General features: G+C 38.2%; 1 protein-coding gene across 3 annotated transcripts in view; it reads left to right on the top strand.

The window, feature by feature from the left end:
* Nucleotides 1–15,929, top strand: part of TDRD15 (tudor domain containing 15) — an 88,053-nt gene that overhangs the window by 34,970 nt on the left and 37,154 nt on the right. The gene's annotated exons all lie outside the window — the stretch shown is intronic.

Below are 15,929 nucleotides of genomic sequence, written 5' to 3'. Positions count from 1 at the left end.
TTTCTTTTAAACCTAAAAGGTAGTAATGGAACATGAGACCTAAACACATGTATCTGTAAGAATGGATGTTCAATATTCTAAGAGGGTACAAATTTGAAAGGAAGATATCCTTTTGGCTGGAGAGAATGGGAAGATTTCATGGAAGTAGCCCCAGCTTTGGCTTTCCCTTCATCCATTCAATATGTTTGCTGGTTCCCTTCTTCTAGGTCCACCATATTAGGAGTCAGGGATAAGTCGGCACAACCCCCTTAATAATGGAATTTCATTTCCTGGAGGCTAATTAGTCAGCCAGCAATTATTCATTGTGTGTCTACTGAGCCAAGCCTACAGACAGGTGACGATGATTCCAAGTGATCAGTGTTAAGATAGGGGAAGAACATGGTAGAGTTCCTTACAGGCTGGACTTTAATTGCACTGAATCCTCCTTTCTAAGCACAGACATATCTCTGACCTCACTTGCAAGGCCAGTATCACAGGGCGCTCACTCACCCTCAGTGATAATTTAATCATGCAGCTGTATCTGTTTGCTGACTTGCTGCCATTATCTGGTGGATCACTAGGGTTGACTGGAATCCTTAAAGGGATCACTATGGAAGTGTCATTAAGAAACTGGTGACCTGATTCTCTGTTCATCCCTCCGAGGAAGTTTTCTGAGACAACTAATAAGTATTGACTCCTGTTTGTAAATCTGGAAGCTGTGTCCATCGTGAAATTCTTCAGGTATATGATTACACTATACCGCACTTTGTGGGGCCAAGTGGTTAGTATGGCTAGCTTTATTCAATCTCAAAGTGATGTCAAATTGTAAAACATTTTAAATATATAAAAAGTACAGAAAATAATACAACAGATACCTATATATACTCCCCATAATGCCTAGAAGATCATAACATTTTGCTTTTTTTTTTTTTTTTTTTTGCATTCAGTTCTGTCTCTGTTGTTTTCTCTGGGACATAAATGAAATAAAACATTAAAGATATAGCTCAAGTTCCCCTGGCACCCCACCACCCATTCCTTCAAACTTTCTTCCTGCCAGAGGAAACCAATATCTTAAAGCTGATAAATGAGCATTCTAATTCTCATGTATTAAAAGAGAATTTAAAATCTTAACGTGTAAGCATCCATAAACAATATATACTATTGTTTGCTTAGTGTTTACACAAATGTACAATATCAGAGATAGACTTCTGCAATTTATTTTAATTCAAAGTTATATTTTCAAGATATTTAGATATATGTAGGTTCAGTTCATTCATTTTCACTGCTGGACAGGAATCAATCCATTTCACCTTACCTGTAATTCAGATCTTTTTTCCCTATAACATTCTTTTTTTTTTAAATAATTAACATATAATGTATTATTTGCCCCAGGGGTACAGGTCTGTGAATCATCAGGCTTACACATTTCACAGCACTCATCACAGCACATACCCTTCCCAATGTCCATAACCCAGCTACCCCATCCCTACGTTGATAGATATTTTAAATGTTAAACCAACTTTGCATTCTCAAGGTAAATCCCATGTAGTGATTTCCCTTTATGTATTTCTGGACTTGCTATGCTAATGTTTTGTTAAGGATTTTTTGCATTCATTTTTATGAAAGATTTTGGTTTGTAGTTATTTTCTATTAGCTTTATCTGGTTTTGGTACTAGGGTAATGTTTACCTCAAAAAACAAATTGTGGGGGAGACTGGGTGGATCAGTTGGTTAAGCGACTGCCTTCGGCTCAGGTCATGATCCTGAAGTCCCAGGATCAAGTCTCACATCGGGCTCCCTCCTCTGCAGGGAGTCTGCTTCTCCAGCTGACCTCTCTCCTCTCATGCTCTCTCTCTCTCTCTCTCTCTCTCTCAAATAAACAAATAAGATCTTTAAAAAAAAAACCCAAATTGTGAAGCATATTCTCCTCTTCACATTTTTGGGAAGATTTTACATAAGCCTGGTCTTATTTCTTAACTAAAATGTTGGTATCACCTACCACTGGAGACTTCTGGATCTAGACTTTTCTTTTGGGGTAAATTTTTGTCTACAAATGCAACTTATTTAAATGGCCTGGGGCTAGCCAGCCTGTCATTTTCTCTTGAGTGACCTTTGGTAGTTTGTCTTTCAAAGAATTTGTCGATTTCATCTCAATGGCATAAATTGCTCATAATATTCTTTTATTTTAAAATACGTCATATCTGTTGTCTTGTCCTCTCTATCCTTTTTTATTTGTGTCTTCCTTCTTTATGTTTGATCAGTCTGACTGTTCGAGAGTCAGACTTGATCTGAGTTTTGTCACTTTTATTAGTCTTTGGTTTTATTTCACTGATTGTTCTTTGTTATTTATTTTCTATTTTATTGACTTCTCTGATGTTTATTATTTCCTTCCTAATGCCTATGAGTTTAATTCACTTAATTCACATTTTTATGATCTTAAAGTAAAATTTCATAACATTAAATTGAGAGCATTTAATAATATAAATTCCCCTTAAAGCACTACTGCTGCAGTGACTCATATACTTTGATAAGCTGCTTTGTAATTTTCATTTAATTCAATGTATTTTCTAATTTCCCCTGTAATTTCTTCTTTAGCCCTCCATTATTTAGAAATGTGTGTTTAATTTCCAAATACTTAGAGCTTCCCCAAATATCTGTTTGTTGATTTCTAATTTAGTTCTACTCTGGTCATAACATACTTTTTATGATGTATTCTTTTAAATTTATAAAGCCTTATTTTGTGGTCCAGAATATGGCTTATGTTGGCAAATGTTTTGTGTGCACTTGAAAAGATGATGCATTCTGCTGTTGCTAGGTGGAATTTTTATTAAATGGCAAATAGGTCAAGTTGATTGATGATAATGGTCAGTTGTTATACCTTTACCAATTTTCTTTTCACTTTGTCTATTACTGTTAAAATCTCCAGCTAAAATTATGGATTTGTCCATTTGTCCCTTCATCTCCAATAGTTTTTGCTTCAGATATTTTGAAACTCTGTTATTATTTACATACACGCTGAAGAATGTTATATCCTCTTAATAAACTGACCTTTATATCATTATGCAATTACCTTCTTTGTCACTAGGATTGTTTCTTGCTCTGAAATCTGGTTCCTCTCATATTCCTATGCCACCTTAGCTTTCTTTGGATTGTGTAGGCATAATATATATTTTTCTGTCACCATAATCAAGTCCACACTTTGCTTTTAACCTGTGTTTTTATGTTTGAGGAGAGTTTCTCTTAGACAACATATAATTGACTCTTGCTTTCTTACCCAATCTGACAACCTGTGCATTTAACTGAAATGTTTAGCACATTTATACTCAACGTGCTTATCAGTATGGCTAGGTTTATATCTACCATCTGCTGTTTGTTTCTTATGTTCCATATCTTTTGTTTTTCTCCCTATTTTCCTGTTTCTTTCTTCTATTTTCCTACTGATCTCAATTAGAATTTTCATGATGTGGTGATTAATTGCAAAAACATCTCTCATCTTTATGTCTTCCTGAATCACGCACTTTGTAAAATGACTCTGAAGATCAGACCATCACATGGAAGTGTTTATTTCTCTCCCCTTGAAACTCAGCTGTCCTTGTGATTCACAAGGTGTATGTATTTTATCCCTTCAGTTTCAATCTTTGTATATGGTGCTTCTTTGGTATGTATTTTGTAAGTCTCATATAACTGGATTTTTGGTATTTTATTCTTTAATATTGTCTATAGTTACAGTCTGTAACTTTACATTTCAAATAGATAAACCTATTTGTACTTCTATTTTCTTACTTTGTCTAAAGCTAATCAGTATTATAGTCTCATGCCAAATAAGAAGATTCTTTTAATTGATTTTAACTTCATTCTTATCTATGCCTCTCCTTTTCTAAATCATGTTGACATTGCCAACAATTTTAATTCTACATAATCATTAAATTTGTCAAACACATTTCTACTTTTATTTTGAGGAACACTCGATTACATATTATTTCACAGATGTATCATCAGTAATTATTTAAATTTATGCTAATTATTCAATTGAGACCCTTCTTTTCTTTCTCATTTTAATCCTTCTGGTATCAGGAATTCTGGTGGCTAAAGTGATTCAAATCACAAGGCCAGTGAGTATTTAAGGGGAGGAGAAATAAATTCCTATATTCAGTAATAAGATCTGCAGTCGTTTTGCATTTAATTCTTCTGATATCTACCCACCTTCAATTCATTAAGAAACTCGTACTGAGTACCTATGTGGAATACACTGTGTTAGGTGCAGAAGATGTCAGCTGTGGGTGAGATAGAATCCTGGTTCTTACCTAACCTACATTAGGTCTGTAGTCCATAGTCACAAGGTCCTGTTCATTTGATGTTCTACATAATCTTGAATCTGACCCCTCTTCTTTGTATTTCCTGCCTCTGCTCTAATTCAAGCCCTTACCATGTCTCATATCTCTTACTGTGAAAACCCACTCTCCCTATGAATCCATTTCCCACAAAACGCAGTGATAAGATTTCATCACTCCTTAAACTTAGTTCCAGGGTGAAGTTCAAACTCTGTAGAATACCATGCTCTGTCCTCTGTAATCAAGTCCCTGCTACCCCTAGGTTGGATCTTTGAATAAGTTTCTCAATTTACTCTTGTTTGCCACTGACCTGATTTTAGTTCTCTCTGCATTTCATGCTATGTTTCTCTTTTTTTTGCCCTGGTCTATATTATTCTGACATACCTCCATGGTCTCTGTCTCTGCCACACCAAATCCTCCCCATCCTTCAAAGCTTACTTCAGTGCAGAGTTGGGCATTTCAGGAAACATTAAAAAGGACTTGAAGGCAATGAGGATGAAGCTGACTGCTAGACCTAGGAAAGGCTAATTGGAAAGGAAAAGATGCTGGGGCCACGATGGCGGGATGAAGCCTCGGCCTTGAAACAGGAACGGGACAGAGAGCCCCTAAGGAAGATAGGTAAAAGAAGACTGTGGGCTTGTATGGGAAGTTTTAGCCTTCTAGCTGTCCAGGGGGAGGCCATGATGAGCCAGGGTGGTTTCTAGGAAATGGGAGCAGATATAGGGATGAAACAATGTCCATTTACAATTGTCCCATGCACCACATCTTGTGATATATACACTACATATTTGGAAAACATTTCAACAATATCATTTTTAACAGCCATGTAGTAATCAATTATATGATCCGAATCCCTTATTGATGGATCTTTACATTGTTTTCTAGTTTATGTTATTTTAAGCAATGCTGTACTGAATGTCCCTGTAGCTAAATCTTTGCTCTTGACCACAGTAATCTCCTCAAATGAAATGACAGGGGGTAGGAGAGGTTGTGGGAAAGGGGAATGCTATATACTTGCAGTTGAAGTGTTCATTGGGGACAATTTGAAACATGGTGTTTCAAATTGTCCCCAATGAACACTTCAACTGCAAGTATATAGCATTGTATGAGCACTTCAACTGGTCCCCCATGTCCTCATTAACACTGGGTATTGTTTGAGAAAAAAGAAAAAGGGTCAGGTTTGATTGTATCTTAAGTAGAAAAGACATGTTCTTTTAGAAGTGACAAAATGACCATAGATGTGAGGTCATCGCTAAGTTCATGCTGCCTCCTGGTGGCATCTAAAAAAAACCAGACAACACCCAAACCCAGTCAAACTGAACTATCTGAACAAGTCATCACTGTTAAATAAATTAGGGTAAAAGTAATAGAAAGTGGCTAGCAGAAACATAGAAAGAATGGACTTGACTCTAGGAGACTGAAGGAAAAGGAAACAGAAAAAATGGACTTGACTCTAGGATATTGAAGGAAAAGGAAACTGGAGGAAAAAATTCTTACCCACAAATATTGCATGTGGTATGAGTGCATGATGCAATCTGAGATGATTGGCTAAAATGGATGATAGAAAAAGAAAACATTTAAATGGCTAGTTCTCAGGAGGGATTATCTGCAGCTTCCTTGAAGGGGAGGTGGGAGCTACTATATTTTATGCATTTAACATCTGTTTCTTCCATAGGACGGTGATGACAATAAAGATTGAAGACATTGAGAGACTTGCCCAGTCCCATACTCTTCTAGAGTAACTGTATCTCTTAACAGTAGTTATCTACTCTGGGTCTTAGATTGGTTTGGTAAAGCAGTTCAAGCAGGGTCATTTTTCCTTTTGTATTGTTCCTGTGTGCAAGACACCATGCCCCTATTAGAGATGAGGGAGGAAAGGAAAAGGGAGAGCTGTAAATGCAGATGACACAGATGTGGCCCTAAAAGGGCTTCCTAATCTACTTCTCTTTCTAGAGTTCCATCCTCTGCTCTGCGCACGTGTTCTGGCTAATCACATCCACTCCTGGAATTGCAAATACCGCCTGCATCTGGTGCACTTGCCCATTAAATCTTTCATGCAAGGTTCACTGAGGAAAAGCAACGTGCTCAGCAATGTGTTTGCTTCTGTACGACTTGATGTTGTAGGATACACAGACATTAAATAGTTACATGAATGAGTATATGTTTACATATTATGATAAGCAAAGGAAGAAGTCCAGGTTGCTATGAGAAACTAAAACTTGGTGTTTGTGGTTCTTAAACCTTATTGCTCTTGCATTCTTTTTTTTTTCTTTAAGATTTTATTTATTTATTTGGCAGACAGAGATCACAAGCAAGCAGAGTAGCAGGCAGAGAGAGAGAGAGGAGGAAGCAGGGTCCCTGCTGAGCAGAGAGCCCGATGCGGGACTCGATCCCAGGACCCTGGGATCATGACCTGAGCTGAAGGCAGTGGCTGTAATCCACTGAGCCACTCAGGTGCCCCATTGTTCTTGCATTCTTAATGCTCTCATAGTACAATGATTAACTGAGGACTTGGCTAGATTTTTCAATCTTCTCCTTCTTTTTGTTGTTAGTGCCAAAATTGGGGGCGGTTGACTTGAAAAAAAATTTCCTTCCCAGCCTTCAGAATTGTCTACATTTTGAATTTCTGGGAATTTTAGCAAAGAGGCCTTATCATAAATTACCAAATTATGTGTGTAATTCTTTCATTTAGCTGTGACTTAGCAGATATAAATTAGAAAATATATTGTTAATTTCCACATTCCTTTTCAAAGCTTTTTTCTACTTGTTCATTGAGGTATAACATATATAAAGGGTACTCATCTTAACTATACAGATCAATGAACTTTTAACGTGAAGATACTTTGATAATATTTATCATTACTTATTTGATAACATTTATTTTTATAATGTGTTAGTTTCTGTAAAACCCTGGAGTTGAAGATTTGGTGAGTTTAATATGTGAAAAGTTCCCACATATAGCCAAATTGTTTAGCCCAATCTGATTCATTTTCCAACAGAACAAGTCTGACTTAAGTTTTCATTTCAAATCAACATATTAATAAACATCACTATGATAACCATCTTATTTTGTAATTCTAATTCCAAGATAGATTGCTAAATAAGGAAAAGATTCTTGCCATGAGTTTGTAGCCTGGTTGAAATAAAGCGTCTCTGCTTTAAAAGTTCTTACATTTTTGGGTTGGGTTCGCTCCAATAGAACTCTCCCTTGGGAACACCGTATTTTTAAAAAATGTCAAAGAGACGAAAGAAAAAAATGAAAGTTGTTCTTAATATTAGCTAGGGTTGTCAGATAAAATACAGGATGCAGAGTCAAGTTTGAATTTCAGAGACCAATAATTTTTCAGTGTTTTAGTATATCTGGTAATCCATATACTGAAAAAAATTTTGCCAGTGGAAATTCAAAGGAAACTAGGTTTCTGTGTTTTTACTTGCTTAATCTGGCAACTCTACTCTTATTTGACTCCATGTTATGTCTAATTATTAACAACCGAACAGGCACCAAAACACTCCATTTCTAATGCTTTGCCTTTCAGAAAAAATTGAATAATACAGAGAAAGCACAACTGAAAGTTTCGCTGATGCTAATATTTTGAACTGCTGACTATTTGTTTGGTGTTTGAGGGGAATTTATATGTCAGGGCTAGACCAAGCACAATGGTAAATAGAGGTAATATAGACATCCCTTTACTTTATAAAGTGATGAAAGGGAAGGAGAAAAGAACTATCTGCTTCAGGCTTGTAGGTAGCTTGTTTCTCAGGCAGATCAGTATTAGGGAAGACTACACATAAAAGGTGAGGATCTGGGGGCGCCTGGGTGGCTCAGTGGGTTCGGCCTCTGCCTTCGGCTCAGGTCATGATCTCAGGGTCCTGGGACGGACCCCGCATCGGGCTCTCTGCTCAGGGGGGAGCCTGCTTCCCCGTCTCTCTCTGTCTGCCTCTCTGCCTGCTTGTGATCTCTCTCTCTGTCAAATAAATAAATAAAATCTTAAAAAAAAAAAGGTGAATATCTGGAAATTGAATCCTTTAAAATTATTATGCCAGTGCCCCTTTGGGAAGTCTGGGTATTTTTTGGGACGCAATTAATTAATTAATTAATTTGACTGAGAGCACACATGCAGGGAGAGAGGCAGGCAGAGGGACGAGCAGGCTCCCCATTGAGCAGAGAGCCCAATGTGGGGCTTGATCCCAGGACCCTGGGATCATGACCTGAGCTGAAGGCAGATACGCTTAACCAGCTGAACCACCCAGGTGCCCCTCTTTGGGTGTTTTTCTAAGTGCAGGGTAATCCAGTTTGATGACTACTGACCCAGACTCTAGGGAAGTCTTCTTTGAGGAAATGGCATTTAAGCTGGGAAATGAAGGATAAGTAGGAGTAAGTTAAATACAAGGGGCAGATGATCTGTCAGATATCCACAGAAATTCCTCCCAGCAGATAAGTTAGAAGAGGAAGGTGACAATTGAAGTTAATATGCCTCCAGGTCTTTGTATTGTTTATTAGCAGGGTAAAGACATTGATTAACTTCAGAATTCCTTTCATTAAATAAGTGTTACAAATTGTAGGATGATCTCTGAGAGATGGTTACAGAGTGAGTAACTTCCCAAGTGGTAGAGAAGAAAGTGGCCTGTGGGGGGAACTAGAGAAGGAGAAGGTATTTTTTTTTTTTTTTAATCAGTCTCAAAGAAAACAATAATGGAGAAACCTACAAAACATATCAAAATCTTCACACCTAAAATGGCAGGAATGAATCTCAAAAATTAGAAATCACAATGTCAATAGAGCAAAGGTAAAAAGAATCTACTACGTCTGAATAAACAAACATTAAACAAACAAAAAATGAGCAAACATTGAGCTACATCTTATTTACAAGAGACACTTATAAAGACACAGAAGGTTAATAGAAAAAGAACAGATAAACAAAACAAACGCCAAACAAAGGTAAACAAAGGCAAACGCCAACTAAATGAAAGCTGGCATGGCTAAATCAATACCACGCAAAAGAGACTTTAAGGCAAAAACTTTTTTTGGACTTGAAGAAGATTATTACAAATTGATTAAATAAGCAAACTCATCAGAAAGAAGCTTAAAACTTTTATGTACTTTATATAGTCAAAATATAGAAAGAAAAAATTGGCAGATTTACAAGAAGCTGACAAAAATCACTTTCTGTGCCTGATACTTGGAAAAAATTAACGACTTCTTGTCATGGATAGATGCTTACAAAAAGACCAGGGCACCTGGGTGGCTCAGTGGGTTAGGGCCTCTGCCTTCGGCTTGGGTCATGGTCTCGGGATCCTAGGATCGAGCCCTGTGTCAGGCTCTCTGCTCAGTGGGGAGCCTGCTTTCCCCCCACCCCCCACCAGCCTCTCTGCCTACTTGTGGTCTCTGTCTGTCAAATAAATAAATAAAATCTTAAAAAAAAAAAAAAAGACCAGACACTAGGCCATGAGGCAAGTGTCAAGAAATTTGAAGTAATCAGTATTATATAGACCATATTCTCTGACCACAATGCAATCAATACAAGTTATAAATGAATAGAAAGAAGACAACAATATACTTCACATATCTGGAAATAAAAATGATCTTTGGCCCATAGACTACAAAATAAATCTCAATAGGAATCAGAAAAATTTAAAACTGAATTATAATGAAATAAGTCATAAAAACTTAAGGGATACAACTAAAGCAATTGTTAGAGGAAAATTATATAGTTTAAGTACATTTTTTTTTTAGGAAATGAGAGGTTAAAAATAAAGACAGTAGAGGGGCGCCTGGGTGGCTCAGTGGGTTAAAGCCTCTGCCTTCGGCTCGGGTCATGATTTCAGGGTCCTGGGATCAAGCCCCACATGGGGCTCTCTGCTTAGCAGGGAGCTTGCTTCCTCCTCTCTCTCTTTGCCTGCCTCTCTGCCTACTTGTGATCTGTATTTGTCAAATAAATAAATAAAATCTTAAAAAAAAAAAAAAAAAGACAGTAGCGACGCCTGGGTGGCTCAGTCAGTTAAGCGTTGAACTCAATCTAAGCTCAGGTCCTGATCTCAGGGTCATGAGTTTAGGCCCTGAGTACATGTGATGCCTACTTAAATAAATAAACAAATAAATAAAGACAGTAAACATTCAACACAAGAAGCTATGATAAATAATAAAACAAACTCAAAGAAATTTTTTTAAAAGGAAAGGATACAGATACAGAAAAGATAAATGAACTAGAGAACAAATAGAAGAAGAAAAAGCAATAAAGAAGATTAATCAGATCCGTCAAGAAAAAAAGTGAGAAGATATAAGTAAATACAGAATAAAGGAGGAAATGGTCACAGACACAGATTTTTACTTTATTATTCCTTTTTCTATCTCTTTTTAAAAGTTTTTATTTTAATTCCAGTTAGCATAGGATTATATTAGTTTCAGGTGTACAATATAGTGACTCAACACTTCCATATATCACCCTGTCTCCCGTCACCTATTTAACCCATCCCCCCCTCACCTCCCCTCTGGTAACCATCAATTCTTTACAGTTAAGAGTCTGTTTCTTGGTTTGACTCTCTTTTTTCCCTCACTTGTTTGCTTTGTTTCTTAAATTCCACATAGGAGTGAAATTATATGGTATTTGTTTTTTTCTGACTGACTTATTTCACTTAATACTTTAGCTCCAGCCATGTCGTTGCAAACGGCAAGATTTCATTCTTTTTTTTAATGTGATATCTCATTTTTTAAAATTAACATATAATGTACTATTTGCCCCAGGGGTACAGGTCTGTGAATCATCAGTCTTAAAACACAATTCACAGCACTCACCATAGCACATACTCTCCCTGATGTTCATAACTCAGCCACCCTATCCCTACCCCCTCCCCAGCAACCCTCAGTTTGTTTCCTAAGATTAAGGGTCTCTTATGGTTTGTCTCCCTCCTGATCCCACCTTGTTTCATTTTTTTCCCTCCCTACCCACCAAACCCCCCCCACCCCCCTTTCAAATGGCTCAGTAATATCCACATCTTATTTATCCATTCATCAATCAATGGACACTGAGGCTACTTTCACATCTCAGCTATTTAAACAATGCTGCTATAAACATAAGGGTACATGTATCTCTTCGAATTAGGGTTTTGGTATTCTTTGGGTAAATAACCCAGTAATTAACTTTTGAGGAACCTCCATATTGTTTTCCAGAGTGGCTGCACCAGTTTACATTCCCACCAGCAGTGCAAGATGGTTTCTTTTTCTTCACATCCTTGGCAACACCTGCTGTTTCTTGTGTTGTTGATTTTAGCCATTCTGACAGATGTGAAGTGATAACCTCATTGTAGTTTTGATTTACATTTTCCTGATATAAGGGATGATGAGCTGCTTTTCACGTGTCTGTTGGCCATATGTATGTCTTTGGAGAAATGATAGGCACAAAAAAATTTTAAAATAATATGCTTGTGGGGCGCCGGGGCGGCTCAGTGGGTTAAAGCCTCTGCTTTTGGCTCAGGTCACGATCTCAGGGTCCTGGGATCGAGCCCCGCACCCGGCTCTCTGCTCAGCAGAGAGCCTGCTTCCTCCTCTCTCTCTGCCTGCCTCTCTGTCTACTTGTGATCTCTGCCTGTCAAATAAATAAATAAAATCTTAAAAAAATAAAATAATATGCTTGTATCATTAAGACTACACATTAATAAATTAGAAAACCTAGGGAAATGGATAAACTGATAGAAAAAATAAAATGACAAAATTCATTCAAGGGATTGAAAACTTGACTAGATCTGCATGAAAGAAATTATAAGGAAGTCAAAGATTTTGTCTTCCTCCAAATACCTGTATCTAGATGACTTTACAGCTCAGTTCCTATTCTTTCAAGGAACTGTTAATTATTGTGTAATAGAAAGTGCTACAGAATATAGAAAAATAGTGAGAGTTGTGCAACTCATTTTATGCAACTAGAATAATTTTCTAAATTAAGGTTTCCTTTTTCTTTTGAAATAATTTCAAATTTGCAGAAAAGGTACAAGAAGAGTAGAAAGAACACGTCACCGCCAATAATTTGAAAGTATATTGCTGACATCATACTCAACACCCCCAATACTTTAGTGTTTATTTACTACAAGCAAGGACTTTTTCCTGCATAACCCCAATACATTTATTAAAATCAGGAAATTAACATCGTTAAGTTACTAGTATCTAACCGGAGATCCAATTCAAGTCTCTCCCAAACAGAAAAACAGAATTAAGTGCAATAATATATCTAAGTATGTAATTAACTGACCATTACTGACCATTACTTTTACTAATCTGTAAATTCATTAGGGGTTCCTGGGTTTCTATCTTGGGCGGCCACACGGTGTGTAAAGTCTGTCAGGTTGTCCTTGTGGAGCTTGGAGCTCAGATTGGGCTTCGCCCTCCCTGGGCCCCACACAGCCTCCGCCCTCGCCCCAGGGCAGGAGGAACTGTGCCCACCTGTGAACCTCCCACTCCCCACCCCCCCAGCCGCCAAGCTCTGCGCATGCACCCTGGGGCATAAAAGGCGGGGGTGGGGGAAGCGAGGAACTAGGTCTTTAGTTTGCTGCCATCTTGGGCGCTGATACTCCTCTAAAAGCTCCGGGAAGAACGGCCTGGCCAGCGCTTCTCTGTAAGTCTGTATTCTCTGTCAACCTGCTCTGGGCTGTATCGTTTTCTGTCCCCCACTCCCCTCACCTTTGTCCCTTGAACGGTCGTGGCTTCGGTCTCAGAGGAGTGGGCACCAGCCCTCTGCCCCTTGTGGGGGCATCCGCGCAGCCCGGCTGTCCTCTCTGCCCGCTAACGGCGTCGTGGGTACCAGTAGTCCTGCCCCCAGTCGCGTCGTTTTTCGGGAGCGTAGCCCTCGGGGTCGTCTCTGTGAAGGCTGAGACTATGGCCGGGTGTTTCACTTGTGGAGCTGGAAAGACACGACGGACGCAAGCGCTCTTCTGAGGAAACTTATTTTTGTTGAGTCACGTAACTGTCGTGATACTTTAATACACCTTCAGAAGTTCCTTTTTGCCTTTCGGAATTCTGAAGAAATGCAGATGCTTTGCGGCGTGTCCCCTAAACTGGAAGGCCAGGTTAATCCCTCGTCTGCGTTTCCACGCGGCCCCTCCTTGACGCCGTCAGCCGTGTGCATACAGGCACATATTTATGTACGCGTGCGGGGTATCCTGTTAGTTTTCTCCACGCCTTACTCTGACCCCTTCCATGCCCCCCAACGCTACAGGGTTCCTGAGACCTATTCATCAGAGCCAATGAAAGTAGATTCATTGTTTTTTTTTTTTTTTTTCTGTTGTTGTTGTTATTGTTTTTCGTTTTTTGTTTTGTTTTGTTTGTTTTTGTGATTTAAAGAATAAAAGAGGTCTTCCGTAACCTGCTCCACCAGAAGTATATATTCAGGTTGTGTGCTAGGTGTCTTCTGTAGCTTTACAGAAGTATAATTGAGGAAAAACGAATTGCAGGTAAAGTGTGCAATTTGATGACATTTGAAACATACCCACAGAAATCACCGTAATCAAGATAATAAACCTAGCCCGTCACACCCGAAAGTTTGTTGTGGTCCCTCCCCAGGCAACACTGATCTGCTCTCTGTTCACCGTAGATTAGTGTGCATTTTCTAGAATTTCATATAAATGAAACACAGTATACATTCTCCTAGCTTTCACTCAGTAATTATTTTGGGATTCATCTGTGTTGTGTGTGTCAATATGTTGTCCCTTCTATTGTGTGTGTGTGTGTGTGTGTGTGTGTATAGAAAGCATCTTTTTAACAATTTACATTAGCCAACATATAGCACATCATTAGTTTCAGATGTAGAGTACTTTGTCCCTTTTTTATTGCTGATCACTTTCTATTTATGACCTACAATCATTATGTGGTTCCAACTCAGTAAGAGACAAACTGTTGTTACTCAGATTTGAGAATTTTGTAGACCTTTTCTCAAGAGTGAGTGAAGCAAGCTTGATATTTCAGGGAAAAATGTCAGTATTTATTGATGACAAAATTCACATTTTAAAGCCAAAATTATAAAGTTGGAAAACTTGTGCTTATCACTGTAGGCTTTAGAGCTTCCCAATACTTAAGTTGTCTGAGATTGGTTGTGATATTTGATTTTTGAGATGTTCGGGTAATGCAGCAGGTCGGTTTAAGGAAGTTCTGCATAATTCTGAACGAATATTTTCAAGCAGATCAATGTAGTACCTTTAAAATCGTTCAGATTTAAAAAATTCCATTCAAAGCTCAAATGAAGGGATTTTAAGGTCCAAATACAAAAAATTCACTTATAGGGCTTAGTATTTCCATATTGTAAATAATGTCTAAGAAACCACCCCTCATTGAGTTTTTATGACTATCAGAGTATTTTCAGTCCTATGAAAAAGCTATTAAAATGCTACTCTTCTCTAATTATATGTGTGTGGCCAGATTTTATTCAGATACTTTACCTCAAAAAAGCCTATTGCAGCACATTGTAGGGGCAGCTCAGAGAATCCAGCTATTTTCTATTAAGCAGACATTGGGATTTGCAAAAATTGTAAATTCCTCTTACTAAATTTTTGGTTTTGAAAAATATCTTTCGTGAAAACATTTAATGAATTTATTATGATTTTAAAATATTTTAAAAATGTTTTTCTAATATGGTAAACATTGACAGAAGCTACATAAACAGTCTTTGGTGTCTATCTTGGCTTGGGCTGCTCTGGCAAAATGCCTTACACTGAATGGCCCATAATCAACAAATTTATTTCGCAAAATCCTGCGTGGTGGGAAGTCCAAGATTAGCAGATCTGGTGAGAGCCTACTTCCTGGCTTATAGATCATAGATGTCTGTGTTCTCCTGGTATCCCTGTATGGCAGAGTAGAAGTTCTCTTGTGATTCCTGTCTGGGTACTAATCACATTCCCGAGGGCTCCATCTTCATGCTCTCATTTAATCCTAAATAACCTCCCAAAGCCCCACCTTCTAATACCACCACATTGGGAGATAGTTTCAATGTATGACTTTGGAGGGGCACAAAAATAGCCCATAACAAGGTCCTCATTAATTTTTTCAGAGCGCAAGGGTCCTAAGACCAAATATTTAAGAACCACTGGTTCAATAGAACTTTTTTTGGTGTTGGAGTAAGAGAAGTTGGGGAGGGGTCCAGAGACTACTAAATTAGGAGAAGGTTGCATTTTAAATTGAATGGTCAGGGAATGCTTCAGCTAAACAGAAACCTCTGACAAAAACTTGAAGGCTGTAAGGAAGCAAACTGTACCTGAAGGGCAATAGGCCCCAAACCCAGATCCAAAACCCAGATGTTCAAGGAATAGAAGGCACTGTAGCTATGGCATAATGAGGATAGTAGGAATAAGGTAACAGAAAAATGTGTGTGTGTGGTGGTGGTGGGAGTCCTAGTGGTGATGGTTAGATCCTGTGGGACTTCCTAAACCCCTATAATGGCTTTAGTTTTCACTCTGAGTAATTAGGAGCTACTGATGTTTTTGTAGTGTATGCTGTGTCTTCTATTTTAAAAAGGTCCTTATGGTTAGAATAGTCATGGAATGGTGGGGTTAAGGATAGAAGCAGGAAGACAAGAGTCTCGTGTTACAGAAGACAGAGGAAGGTGGTTTGGGTCAGGGATGTATCAGAGATGGAAGAAGGCAT

This window comes from Martes martes, assembly GCF_963455335.1.
Source record: "Martes martes genome assembly, chromosome: 9".
NCBI classification, from domain to species: Eukaryota; Metazoa; Chordata; class Mammalia; order Carnivora; family Mustelidae; genus Martes; species Martes martes.
Note: the sequence above shows the minus strand (reverse complement) of the source record. Positions and strands in the feature narration are given on the sequence as shown.